Source organism: Haliotis asinina, chromosome 1 (assembly GCF_037392515.1).
Source record: "Haliotis asinina isolate JCU_RB_2024 chromosome 1, JCU_Hal_asi_v2, whole genome shotgun sequence".
NCBI lineage: Eukaryota > Metazoa > Mollusca > Gastropoda > Lepetellida > Haliotidae > Haliotis > Haliotis asinina.
In genome coordinates this window covers 13,855,189-13,870,331 of record NC_090280.1, presented here as the reverse complement: position 1 = coordinate 13,870,331, position 15,143 = coordinate 13,855,189, and the positions used below count along the sequence as shown (strand labels likewise).

The 15,143-nt window shown below is 37.7% G+C and overlaps 1 pseudogene; it reads right to left on the bottom strand.

Moving 5' to 3' along the window:
- Positions 1-304: 304 nt before the first annotated feature.
- Positions 305-8,056, bottom strand: LOC137294505 (protein turtle-like; annotated as a pseudogene).
- Positions 8,057-15,143: the final 7,087 nt, after the last annotated feature.

Here is a 15,143-nt window from a genome sequence, read left to right as displayed (position 1 = left end):
TTAAAAATAATGCAATATATCCTTATGATTGTTTATACACTGGTATCTGAACGTTGGTTACCATGCAACGAGCAGTCGGTACTGTGTAGTGTGTATTTATATCCAATCTTGAAATATAAACAGAATTATAAAAGAGTTAATTTTGAATAAGTAATATCTAAATAATGTTAAACCTTGGGAAAGGATTATGTAACAACAATAACAACGAAAAGGAACCAAAAGATATCCATAATTAACTGATCTGCTTTACATGTAGTTATTACACCCTGAGATATTACCCGCAAAGAAGACCTACCCGGTTTCCTTAAAACACTTGAGAGACTACCTTGACGGTGACTGCACTAGCTATTAGGAAAAGCACACCGACAGATATACCTGCTATGACGGCTGGATCTGAAACAAGATGAAACATGACGTCTCCTTTGCTTAGATATAATTATTGTAGCCGTAAGTACGTGTCTTTTCATTTTCCAGCCCCAAAATTATTAATTAATTATTGTTAATTATTAAATGTCTATTTATTACAGTCATGTTGCTATTATAATGAGGCTGCTGGTAGTCATAAACATGAATGGGAGAATATATGGATGTTTTTCATAAGGAACTTAATGTTTCTGAGGATGCGCTTCCCTCTACATATTGCTAATCATCAACCAGCGATACGTAACTGTAGGCGTCCCTTGTTAAGTTACCAGGTTTGTTTTCTTATCACTTGTGTAAATCTTACGTAACAGGTGTACTAGTATGAGGCTCTTTCGTCACGATATGGTTGACATATTGCCGATGTGACTACAATGTAAACTCACTCACTCACTTTCATAATTTCTTTGATGGGCATTTTAGGATTTGTTAAGAATGATGACTATTTTTATGGATAAACAACTTCTTTTATTCTATGAAAACGTGACAACGACATTAGAATATATGTCGCCTGTCACAGAATAAATGAAGTTGAAAGTCCATAAGTATTGTAACCATTATTCTACGCTTACTTACATAAAAATACGGTACTTGTGTCTTAGCATTCAACCACCTGATGAAGGAATACGCATGTACTCCTGAATGTTGGGTACCTCACGCTAAAGACGTTGAAGTTATCATTGTTGACTGAGTGATACAGTTCACAGATGAATATGCATATAAAGTGCCAATAACTAATTCTTGCATTTACGACAAAGCGACCACATGAATCGTTATCATGCCTTGTAACTGTGATTCTGTCCTCCCCTCAACAGGCACAGTCTCCGTAAATGTTCCTTGCAATGATTCTCACGTAGAATGTCGTGGCAGAATCGAGATGATTGAGAACAGCACGGCGGTACTTCCCTCTTCCTGTTTCTTCGAAAGACCCTCCCTCAACCCAGTGTCTCTTGTCTTTGCTGTACTCAACAGTAAAGATCTGAACCGACCCTCCATTGAACTCCTGTTTCCAGGCGATGATCATTGATGACGAATCCGTACCATGTACTGTGACATCGGAAGGTGCAAGGGGAGCCTGTCGTTGGAAATACGTATAAACTCATAGTGGAACTTACTTGTGGCATTTAACATATTTACATATAGAAAGTTAAATCTCGTGTTGACTCTTTATGTGCTAACTGTATGGGTTCACGTATACATTACCTTGTCATACAAGAGAAAGAGATTCCACACTGCTGCCCACGGCGTTGTTTGCGTGAACCTGGTACAAACCGAAATCTTCTTCTTGTAAGTTTTTCAGGTTTAGAGTGGATGTCACTGTGAAGGGCGAGGTACTAGTCTTTTCAGACAAGGATGATAGATTTTTGTGGTAATATCCCCCTGGCCTCTTCCAAAGGATTGTTGGACGAGGATATGATAGGATTGTCATCGAAAGTATGACATTGCTACCGTGTGATGACACGTATTTGCGGTGTAGAGGGGACATCTCATCGGGTCGGGGCGAACCTTGAGTTGGAAAGAGGATACTTGTATAGGATACAGTGAAACTGTGGATTGTCTAGACTAAAGAACTACCTCTGCTATTTGGTCTGAACTAACTCACAGTAGTTGATTTACTTTTGTAAAGGACATTCGTTATGCCCAGTGTCAGTTTAAGAACTATTGTAAACCAAAAGTCACTGTGTTCTGTAATCTGATTGGTTGAAAAACATGATCAAACGGTGTTAGATTCCCGGAAACTGCAAGACTATTCACTGCGTATTGACCTCGCAAACAGTTGTTTTGTTGACTCATCAACAGTGGTGACGTCATTCAAATCATATTGTGACGTAAAGTCAGAATGACGTCACAAATGAGCAACTCCAGACGCAACCATGGGAACCAGCTGAAACGTCCTGTTGATGACACTTCACTGCTGTACCCGTACTCGATGTAAACGAGTGCAGACAATAAAACCCTTTGGTTTACTTTTCTGTTTACAATGTCGATAAACATCATGTGTTGGCCAATTTCCGGGTGTTATTGAGTATTTGAAGCACGGGAATGCATTTGGAACCGACGGCGTCAATTCAGGAATGTTACCATTAAAGATATGATTATATGCTTATTTTGTACAAAGATTTGTGAGGGTCTAGTGACAAAAACACCCATTACTACTGAAATCAGTGGCTAGTATCTGGAATCAGCATTGCCATCAGGCATCCTCACACATTAGCCTTCAGCAACACATGCTTGCCATAAAGGCGACTATGCTTGTCGTAAGAGGCGACTAACGGGATTGGGTGGTCAGCCTCGTTGACTTGCAATTGGTTGACACATGTCATCGGTTCCCAGTTGCGCAGATCGATGCTCATGTTGTTGGTCACTGGAATGTCTGGTCCAGACTCGATTATTCACAGGTAGCGAACATATGCCTGGAATATTGCCGAGTGCGGCGTAATGCTAAACCCACTCACTCCTCACACATCAGCCATTATGCTCCCTTTATAAAGTGACTCCACAGAGGGTAACGTCTTAATTCTTTGCTGTATGTACTACGCGCTATCCGGTTTGTTTTAACGGTTTCCTCTTGTAAGAAGTGTGCTACTCATCGTCTGTGATCCGGTGAGAGTCAGATCTCACTACAAGGACTGAGGGTGCTGGTAGCTGTACACACATATGCCCGGTATTCTAACAATGATACTTACACTGTACATCCACTGTCATCTCCCAAGACTAGGACTGTAATATAACTGTCCCCACACACGAACTGAGGGTGTAGGTAGCTGTACACATATGTCCAGTATTCTAACAATGATACTTACACTGCACATCCACTGTCACCTCCAAAGAGTCAGATCTCACTACAGATGGTCCCACACAAGGACTAAGAGTGTTGGTAGCTGTACACACATGTCTAGTATTCTAACAATGATACTTACACTGCACATCCACTTTCACCTCCAAAGAGTCAGATCTCACTACAGATGGTCCCACACAAGGACTAAGAGTGTTGGTAGCTGTACACAAATGTCTAGTATTCTAACAATGATACTTACACTGCACATCCACTGTCACCTCCATAGAGTCAGATCTCACTACAGATGGTCCCACACAAGGACTAAGAGTGTTGGTAGCTGTACATACATATATCCCTGCCTGTGATCTCTGTATGTTACGGATGGTCAGAGTAGATCTTGTCTGAGGAGTAAAATGGGCATGGTTTTTCCTTGTCCATTTCATCGTTGCCAAAAGATTTGAATCGACAGAACAGGCCACACTGAGATTTTGGAATTCTGTTACAGAGGTTGACGTAATAACCTGCACCGTTGGGCCGTCTGAAAGTAAATTGGGCAAAATGTTATTTGTTTGTGGTTTAATTTGGAGTTACTGGAGTGGCACTGTCCTGGTTTGTTTCTTACCTCAGTTATCGACAGCAGTCAGTTATCATAAACAATCATTCATCTAAGAAAACCCCATTATCCTGTGGAGTACCTCAAGGATCCGTTCTAGGACCAGTGTTGTTTACACTTTCCACCAGAGATCTTGGAGATGTAATCAGTACACGTGATGTGAGCCACCACTTCTACGCAGATGACACTCAGCTGTCTGATTCATGCTATCCCAACACTGCAGAACAAATGTGTGAGCGACTGTCAGAGTGTACTGGTGATGTAAAGACATGGATGACGACAAATTTGCTCAAACTGAATGAGGCGAAGACCGAGGCGTTGCTTGTCGGCACTAAGAAGAATCTTCGTCACGTGATGACCAACTCACTCACAGTTTGCAACATTGTCATTCCATTTTCGAAAACGGTTAAAAATCTTGGACTTCATCTAGACTCTGATCTCTCTATGAAAGCTCATATAAACACAGTTTGCAAATCCTGTTACTTCCATTTACGAAACATTAGCAGCATTAGAAGCTCCCTTACTACACCAGCAGCTCAAGCCCTAGTGCGATCGCTTGTTCTTTCTAAGATTGACTACTGCAATAGCATATTTTATGGACTTTCTGAAAAACTTCTGTCAAAACTCCAAAAAGTACAAAACTCTGCAGCACGACGTGTCTGCAAAGTTCCCACAAGGATCCATGTAACACCTGTCCTGGAAACCCTGCACTGGCTACCAATTAGAGCCAGAGTTGAATTCAAGGTCCTGAGTCTTGCCTACCAGTGCTACCATCATACAGCTCCAGACTACCTAGTTGAGCTAGTCACCAAGTACAATCCTTCTAGAATGTTAAGATCAACAGACCAACACCTTCTCATTGTTCCCAGACAGAAATTACAGGCATTTGGATTTCGCTCATTCGGCTATGGTGCTCCACAGTCATGGAATCAACTCCCGATTGAACTCAAAATGTCTCCCTCCATTGACTCATTCAAAAGTTCACTCAAAACTTATCTTTTCAGAAAATATTACAATGTATAGCTTAAATTTCCTCAGATTGTTTTTCACCATCGTTCCAGCATAACCTCTGCCTTGCTTTGTAAATATTTGCTTGGATTCATTCAATGTAGCGCTTTGAGCATGCTTTATGTGTGGAGTTCAGCGCATTATAAATACACATATTATTATTATTAATGCATGCTTAGCTATAATCACTGAAACAAAGTATGTATCACGCAGATACCGTCACATTTTCCTTTTAACATTGAAACTAACAGAAAGTATGTTTCAAACATATCCCAACCACAAAACGTTATTGTTTTATTGGCATACTTGATATGCATATATCTTTAAATTATCATGAAGATAGTGTGGGGGACATGTCTTCTTGTTCAAAGCGAAATACAGATTGAAATGTCATTTAATGCATCGAGAAAATCAGCCCATGACAACCATTCGATGTAAGGTATTCCTGCCTAGCACATGTGCTTACGCGCATTCATCTCACTTGAATAATATTAAAGTGTACTTCTTAATGTATTGTTAGTTACATAAACAAATGCATCTTCCAATAACTCTTTGAAGAAGCTCTTTGTTACCTACATTGTACATCTACAAAAACAGGTGATGAAGTGTCCGACACACGCCTCGCAATACACGCTGTTCCTGGTGATAGGACTGAGGTCTAGCACTCTCCCCGTTGCCAATGGAATTGTAACACCCCGAAACGCCCAAACATATGACGATATCCGATCTCCATTTGATGACGTCGCTTGACATGTGAATCTGACATATTACTGCCCCACAAAAACAAACTCTATAAGGTCGGCAACTGGTAAACCCGGTAATTATGGTAGCTCTCGGGAGATAGTCTAAACCAGAAGAAGTTACATTGGACAAAAGATGAAAGATGTATGGCTTCATGTCCTAACATACTCATATAGTGAGTGGGTTAGTTGCTAGTAGATACATAAGGTTTATGGAAGCAGTGAGTGCACTAAAACAGTGTAAGGCATTAAGGTGCACCTACATCTACAATACACAGTAGCACGATGAGGTCACTTGTTTAATTCACTGAAAGTGGCAATTTTGCGTGAAAATGAGCCAAGTACATATGCAATTTGCCCAGTGTGAAAACGATTCGTCCGAATCGATCCAACACTTGGACGGACGTTGGGAACGTTAACGTTCAACGTTTGTAAGGCGTGGCATGATATTACTTGGTTGTGACCTGTAAATGATCGAGTGTGGACCAGACAACCCAACAGCAACGTTAACGTAACGGGAATACGATGACATCTGTCAACCCCGTCGGCAAGCGTGACCACCCTGTCCCGTTAGCCAAGGAGCAGAAAAATGCATGAAGCAGGATGATTATGCCAACCTGTCCGAGACTCCCTTCTAGAATAGAGAAAGGCTACAATCAACCAGTGGGATATTGTAATGTACAATATCTTTCATAAAAACATGGGAACCGTACCTGACGACCGCACCGGTATCGAACAGGTACAGATGAGTACAAATGCTAAAGTCGATATATCTGGGAATCTGAAAAAGAAGAGAACTGCGTTTTTAATCTTCCCAATCCTTACTGATTTAATAAATGTTGACTGACAGAACTTTCTATGACAGATATACACATATACACACAACACACAAACACGGACAGACAGACATAAATACACACACACACATCGACATCCAGACATTCATCCATCCACAACGTAGCTATGTGGATCTCTCTCTCTCTCTAACATATACACATATACACATACGCTGTCACAGCGTATAAACAATGTTACCTGGCTTCCTTTCTCCATGTTTTATTGCTCATCTCAATTTATTGGTCTTCTCTACAGTGAGTCTGAAGCTCCGTATATAATTGTAGATCAGGAAATGAGTACCCAATGTTATTTGATGACATTGTATGCTACACGAATGTTCTACATGCACCCTCTTTTGAGTAACGTACCTTTGTTATATTCCCAGTGCCCAGGCTGTACTTACTTACAGCAGGTTCATCTTTCATACATTGTGTACCCATTAAGACCTCTTACACAGACGTTCGTAGACGTAGACGGATCTTGTAGCTTGTTTTCGAGAGCAACCATTTTCTACTCAGAAAATAATCGACAAGTAAAAATTTTAGAGATAAAAATACATGAAATATTCCAGGCCTCGTCGGGAGTTTTCTGATATATACCTTCTCGTAAGGGACAAGATAAACACGCCACTATGCAAATATCTGGTATACACATTACCTGTAATGTTAATGTTAATGTAATATGTAGAAGCCTGGACTCGCATTACAACTAAGTTCCTTGTTTCTTGTTGCTGCTTTCTTTTTCTACATATGGTGGGGAGGTTTTGTCAAAGCTGTCAGCAAAAACCGATATTTTCAGTAAAATCTGTTTTCCATGCTCACTATCTTTGAGAGTCGCAAGTCATATGTAGGTAAATAAATTTTGAAAAATATTTTACTTTCGTTTTTAAAATATAAATAATTTTATTTTGCGTTGCTGAATTTGAAATAAATAAACATCATGGACATTGTAAAAAGAAATATTTTCACAGAAGAACTGAATAAAATAAACATTTGTTGGTTACAATTGTACAAAGTAGCCGCGATCTTCGTACTGACATCAATGGCATTTTATAGGATATGTGGTTCGGGAAATATCTTTTTACTTCTATCCATTTATATATTCTTGTAACTACAACATTCATTGTATAAGGATTATTATTAGATATTTTTTTGTTTCTGTGAATCCTTCAATCTTACATTTTGCCTAACATTGTACTATTACCCCAAAAACGTTTCAATAATAATTTGGATTTAATAACTTTTTTCCAGCAATGACTAAGTTTGCAATATGTTTACCACTGGATCATCTTGCCTAGGCTCAAAGGTTTGCACAGAATTATAATCACATGGGCATATTTGTTTAGCATTTTAGGCATATAGTGAGATCGACACCATTTGTGAGTTGTGAGAATATTTACTCTATTTAAGTGCTGAATGAGTTATCTACCCTGTTGAATACTGAATGAGTTATCCACCATTTTGAATGTTGAATGACTTGCCTGCATCAGTGAGTACTAAGGACTGAGTCAAGTACCCCAGTTAGAGCTAAATGAGCTACCTGCCCTGAAGAGAACTGAAGAGTTGCCTACCCTGCTGTGCTTTGTAGATGGAGCTGTTGGAGAGCGGCTGCATGACTTCCTGCTGCGGGTGGTGATGCAAGTTGGGAAACCAACGACATGCCTGACAGTGGATATACAGTTGATCCCTGTAGAAACAGATCAGCATGTAAATCATATCACACCAGATACAGCAAGTACTTAAGTTATTCTTAAAAACAACTACATGATGTAAACTGTGGTCTGAATGACACTCAAATATTTACTCATAAGAGTCATTGAAACTCTTTAAGTCTTCTCTTATATCAGTCAGTTAAAAGGTATTTAAGGCAGATTTATAAAAGAATCTAAGCATAACGAGGAAATCAGGGTAAACTTGTTGAAGACATTTGTCTCTTTGGTGAAAACCATGAACACTGGATGGACAGTCTAAGCATACTTTGTCTCAGTGTATTTGGTTACACTACACCACTGAGTCTAACAAAACCTAGTAAAAGGTCACGTCAGGTAACCTTTGAGCAACCAATGACAGTCCAATCAAATGCGAGACGGTTAAATAGATTTAACCAATCAGACAACGGCTACTATTTAGGGATTGGAGGGACTTTCAAAATATTCAGGTCACCGACACAGATCTCTCAACAAACAAAAATCAGCATATAACACAGTTATTTGACCTGCAGTATATACGCTTTGGGGTTTCTGATGACATGGTTACCATTAGCTAATATTTCCGCAAGATAACGTCCTTGAATATTGTAAAAAACACTATTTTCAGTGACTGTTTACTCACCGTTGTCACGGCTGTATGTACGTGTGTGCATCACCCGGAAGCGATTGTACGCTAAATAGCATTCGGAATCGTTCGGGTACGAATCGTTTCGAGATGAAAAGTTCAATGTGCAAATGTGCACTTTCGCGATTTGGTAAGCTGTGTTCTGATTGGTCAATCTCAAATGTTACCTAACGCGACCTCCCATAAGGCTTTGTTAGACTCAGTGGTGGAGTGTAACGAAAAGTACTGAGGATAAGTTTACTTAGACTGACTGGATGGATGAGGTCAAATAATCTCTCCTTGAAACCAACATATCCAGATGCTGCAAATTCAAGATATACAAGACTGGTATCCCTCAGCCTCTTAAACAGGTACAATGAAAAGGGCCGTTGCAAAACAAACCTAAAAATTAGCATGCAAATAAAACTGTTTTTATTTGAAACAGTCAGGTCATTTCTCCCTTTCTTTTCTACAAGAAACCATCTACAAAACAGTTCTGCAAGATTAAAAAAGCAATACTAATGAAAGAATTGATGTCTATGACCAACGGGAGATAACGACCTGCAAGCAAAGCTGATGAACGTTTCAAGCAAATACTGTTTGTATAGTCAAACAAAATATCATTTATGTAAAACAGTAAGTTATGTAAGATTTCTGTACTAGCTTATACACAGTGATCAGTGTTGAAAATCTCTTGTCATGTCTTGTACTGTAATGGTTTTGAGGGTCCTTGGATGCTAACAAATCCTGAAAACCAACCTTAAGTTAGTCGCTGCTTAATGTGAAAGCTGTTTGATTACTGGACAAAAGACTGTTTTCTTGTAATAAAGATTATTTTCTCATAATACTGTCTGCATATGATAATGGAACAGGGATTTGGTGTCCAAACTGACTGTCCAGTCTGCAGTTAAAGCAAATCTTCTCTTACTAGCATTGTTCATAAGTGATATAAATTTAAGGAGCACCTTTAGAATTCAGCACCACATTTTGTTGTGAGGACATTCCCAGCCGTAGGTCACATGTCAGTGAGACAGGCAACCAGTTTGTGAGAACCCATCGGACGCGAACCCGCGACCTTTGGATTGTTAGTCCGACAGCTAACCGACTGAGTTACATCAACGTTGTTGCACCGTGTGCAAATTTAGCTAGTCATTCCTGTGACGTCACGGAAATGAACGGAATGAGTCGAATTGGTTGCGGACTATTACGAAGGTTACGGGTAGACTTGGTGCCTCGTGCTTTCAATCTACTGACGGTTGCCGAATGGTCCCGATATCATTTGGCACGATCGTCCTATTCCGTAATCTACAAGATACCATGCTGTGTTGAATCAGCCGATATGGTTTGAACTGAAAACGGTTGTTGACGTTAGGCGTCAGACGTTGATTTCAAGGTGCATGCATGAATGGTGTTCTTGTATAAAAATCATTGTGTGCTTTCGTGACAGGAAAGTGTTGTAGGGAACACAGAAAGGATAATGTGAATCGCGCTAAGGAATGAGTGAGACATGGGCATGTTTGGTGAGTTGGACTTCGAATTATTATTGAAAATATGTAGATCTAGAGGTGAAAGTTGCTGGAGGCCGATTTCCATCAGTCCAAAATTTCGACATTAAACCATTTCATCGTTTATTTAACTTCTGACGTTTTTGGTCTCCCGTCTTTCTTTGTGAACAAAGTATTAAAAATGGAAAAGGAAAACAATTGGTACTCATGCATTTACCTACTACATTGCATTAGGTCCCTAACCCTAAACTTAAAACCTAAACCTAAACCTTGGAATAATTTTAATAAATAGAATACGCTCACCGAACCGGCACGAAAATGGCTGACATATCCAGTGTAATGAATTCTTAACGCTTCGAGAAATAAATATTTCCTTGTAATGGTGAAAATTACTGAATGATAAAGATATATATGTATATTAGTTTACAGTTATAATTCATTTGATACAAATAGTTACGTTTGAAACCGAAATATAGAATATATTTAGATTTTTTTACATTGACCAAAACTGCGAATAATAAAACATGGCACAATGTGACCAATGTAAGTCATTCTTACTAAATTAAAAAAAATACAAAATATATAAATACACAAAATATAATACCTCAGCACCTCTCAATACCAAGAAATGTGAGCATATTAGTCAAAAAAGACAAAATATTTAAAACTGGTGCTTGCAAAAAATTGCGCATCCGTCGGGAACTACTACTGGAAACTCTCCACATCGCTGGGTTTCTGTAATGCCATGACTGGTTGAGATGAAACATCAGTGAGCGGAGCTTATACGCACTCGCTCAGCTTGACGACCTTGTTGCTATGCCAGCGTCATAGGGCATTGTTTCAAGAACGTGCTTTTGAACAAAATCACTTGCAATTACGTAAAATAGTATTATGACGTGTCTTTAAAGTTTGTGGTGCTGTATTCTTAAGGTAGGCCAAATTTACATGTTTCAGGATGTACATAGTAGTGTTTGTTCATATATGTTTTTTCATTAAGGTAAATAAGTTGGACATACACATAAAAAATGGAATTCATCTTCAATACAGTTTAAGTTACACATTTGACATATTCTATCTTCTTTGTTGATTCCTTGATACCTACCAGTTTTTTATAAATAGGTTATGTGCGGAGCAACGGAATTTTGCTAGTCAGGTTGTATATTTTCTTATCGTTGAAATTGAGAGATAGTGGTCTGTATATATTGTATCCTTAATCATTTTGTAGTAGAAACATTTACTCGATAATGAGAGAGAAGTTGACCGATTTTGAAAAATATATCTTTAAGTCTTTGCATAACTGCACTGATAAAAAGAGATTGTGATTCTATAACTTGTTTTGCCACACATCACAAAAGCTGATCGATGATAACAAATACTTTATGTGAGTTACCCAGTTTTCTTTCCCATGACTATCATAAAATCTCATCATATCATAACATTTTCTTGGTAATCTATAGGAAGGCATTGCTAATGTTCTTAACCAATATCTGACAATCTTCATATTTGATTCTATATATAACGGATACCTTCCACATTCTCCATACACCATACAATTTGGTGTCGATAACTTAACTCCAAGAATTTCTTACAAGCATATAAGTGAACTTTTTCGATGACATAAAATGATTTAAAGCTTCCATACTTCAGCACCATATAATAAAATTGGATTTATTTTTGAATCGAATATTTTGAAGAATTACATGTATTACAAGTCACCTAAAACATGTATATTATGTCAATAAGTATTTTCATTGCTTGCAAGGATGCCTGTGATGTATGAATTGTCCATGACAGGTGTTGTGTAAAATGTACACCCAGGTACTTATATGACGTAGTTGTTTCTAATCTGACTCTGCCGTACAACCATTTTTCATTTTTAGCTAATTTACCTCCAATTTGAAAACAACAATTTTAGTTTTTCTGTGGTTAACTGATAGTTTCCAATTCTTGCAATACCTCTCTAATTTGTTAATTTCACTATGAAGACCTTTAATTGTACGAGAAAATTATATTATATTGTCCACAAACAATAAAAGAAATATTTGAATAATACCTGGGTGCAACTGGATACCGTTAGAACAATTTTCTTGAATTTGAATTGCCAGCTCATTTATGAAAAAGGTAAATAGCAAAGGGCTAACTATACACCCTTGTCTCACTCCTAAATGGCTTACAGAGGTACCAGATAATTCATTGTTATTTCTGACACAAAGTTTCACATTTTCATATATACTGCGAAGTAGTTTTCCCATTCTGCTATTGACACCTTGTTTGTCTACGAGACTCCATAATTTATTTCTATTAACTGTATCAAAAGTCTTTGTGAAGTCAGCAAATAAGGCGTAGAACTTTTGTCCTTTTTGACTGAGATATATCTGGATAATAGAGTGTAGAACAAATGTAGTGTCAATCGTGGTGGAAACCTTCCCAAAACCAGCCTGTGATTCTGATATTTTGTCTAAAGTATCTGCCCATTCAACCAGTCTTCTATTTATAATGGATGTAAATATTTTACTAAATATGCTTGACCACGTTATGCCTGTGTAATTTTCGCGATTATTCGGGTCACCCCCTTTATGGATAGGAACTATTATGCCAATGGACCATGACTTGGGAAAGTACCCCCTTTCTTAAAAGGTGTGGCAGTAGTAAATCTGTAGAGTGTTTGAAAAATTTTGCAACAGTAAAATCTAATGCTGAGGATTTATTAGCTTTTATTTTTGTATTTTATATCTAGCACGTAATGCCACATTTCTTCACAAACATTTTCTATAAACTTATAAACTTCAAAGCTTTCCAAACATAGCTCATCTGCTAGCTGATGTAAACAATAAAAATAATCACGTGACCAAGAGAAGGATCCCTGCTCCATAGAGTCATCTCTTAAGGGTTTTTTTTCATGTTCCATTTCATGTTTTCCTTTGATTAACTCTACATATTTTGAAGTGGAAATTTATGCAGACGAAATGTGAATGTTCTCTTAATTCTAAAAACATTGACCATATTACAATTTATCAACTTTGTTATTACTGTAAACCTACTTTGGCACTTCCGATTGGCTGTTTATAGCATGTGAGATTGTGAAATGTGCCATGCACCCGTAAGTTGATCAGTAGGGAATGCCACGAAAACATGACGTCACCAGAGTTTGTGAACAGTGGCCTCCTGTCGTACGGACAACTATGAACTTCAGAATGACAAAAGTGTTTTATTGACATTAAATGATACGTGGATAAGTGACTAAAGTCTAGGTTGTGTTCATGTGACTTGACAATAACAGCGATCATATTCATAGTTGTAAATTTCTTAATACCAACTAACACATGACGTGAGGGTATGACAATGAATAGTATGGATTACAAGTTCTTTAATCACTGTTAATATTTACAACACAACGTTTCTGGCACTTCTTGAACCCTTCATCAGATGAATGACAAAATATATGCTAACAAGCAAAATATATATACACGTATTATGTAAAGGGAACAGTGAGATAGTATTACAGATTGAGATGGAGTTACCCCTGCACCGGCCCCTGATATTTGACCTGAACCGACCCCAAGAAGTAAACATTTCAGCACTTACATATAAATTAAAGTTCCTTTAAGATAAATGTTGAAATTTATATTATTCACAATAGAGGACATTTTATGTAATCCTTGTAAGAATCCTTGTAACGATCGATTGCAAAAACGATGCTGTGTTAAACTCTAATAACACGTGTGCTTACATTTAGTTGTATCGTATCCACAGAATTGACACATTAATCCAATATAAGATTAGTTCATAAATCCCACATCATGAATTCATGTTTCATCTTTGTTCTGCCAAAGTTTCCAGGAACGTTGTCCTTCATATTTTCTCACGTTTCCATGTATAGAAATTTGTCAATATTTTCAACACACCTTAACCACCTTTCACAGTGTGAATTCTGCTAACATTATGAAATTAAAACATTCCTCAGCTCCAAAATTAAACTGTTATTTTCCGCACGTCTCACTGAGCGATTAAAGCGAATGTGTTGTTTTCATATTTCTTTGAACGGATTATTGAGAACGAATTAATGTACCTGTTGTCTTAAGCATATGCTCTTATTTGACACTGATTGTGTTGTATGTTCGGATTGTCATGAGCAAATTAATTTACTTGTTGTCTTATGCATATGCTGTTCCTTTTCACTGATTGTGTTCACTCACTGTCAACTTACCGTACACTGTTATACATGTATATAGCAAGTAGTTTCTGAAATGAAAACACGACACAGATCTTCTTCTACATGATTCAATATTGTATCTTCAGGGAGACTGAAACATGTAGGAAAAGATCCGTGTCGTGTTATCATTTGAGAAACTACTTGTTATAGATGCATATATATTGTAAAATATTTGAAATCTTTATCTGTCTGAATTGTCAATTGTGCCTATGTTTTAGCTGAACACCCCTCCTGCCCTTGTGGCCATTCCACAGAGGACCCATCATATTATTTTCTGGTGTCCTTCAGACTAAACAAATACTTTTACACCGAAGAATTTGACTTCAAAACTATTCTGTACACTGATTGCAGATTTAATGACATTGATGGTAATAGTCTAGCAACATCAGTCTATAATTATATTCAAGAAACAAATCGATTCTCAAAATATAAAATCTAACACCGATATTTAACAACCTTATTAAGACTGATCTGTCATCAAAGGAAACTAAATATTTAACAACCAACCAAATGTCTATGTTTATATAACACAGATGATTTGAAATCTTTATATGTCTGTGTTGTCAGTTGAGTCTATGTTTTATTCTTCAAGATATAAATTGTAATCTTTATCCATTAAAGATAAATATCATAACCATCGATGCCATTAATTAACCCACTGGCCAGTTCGGGTGTGGGGCCGGTTTGGGTTAAATATCCAGGCGCTGGTTTGGGTT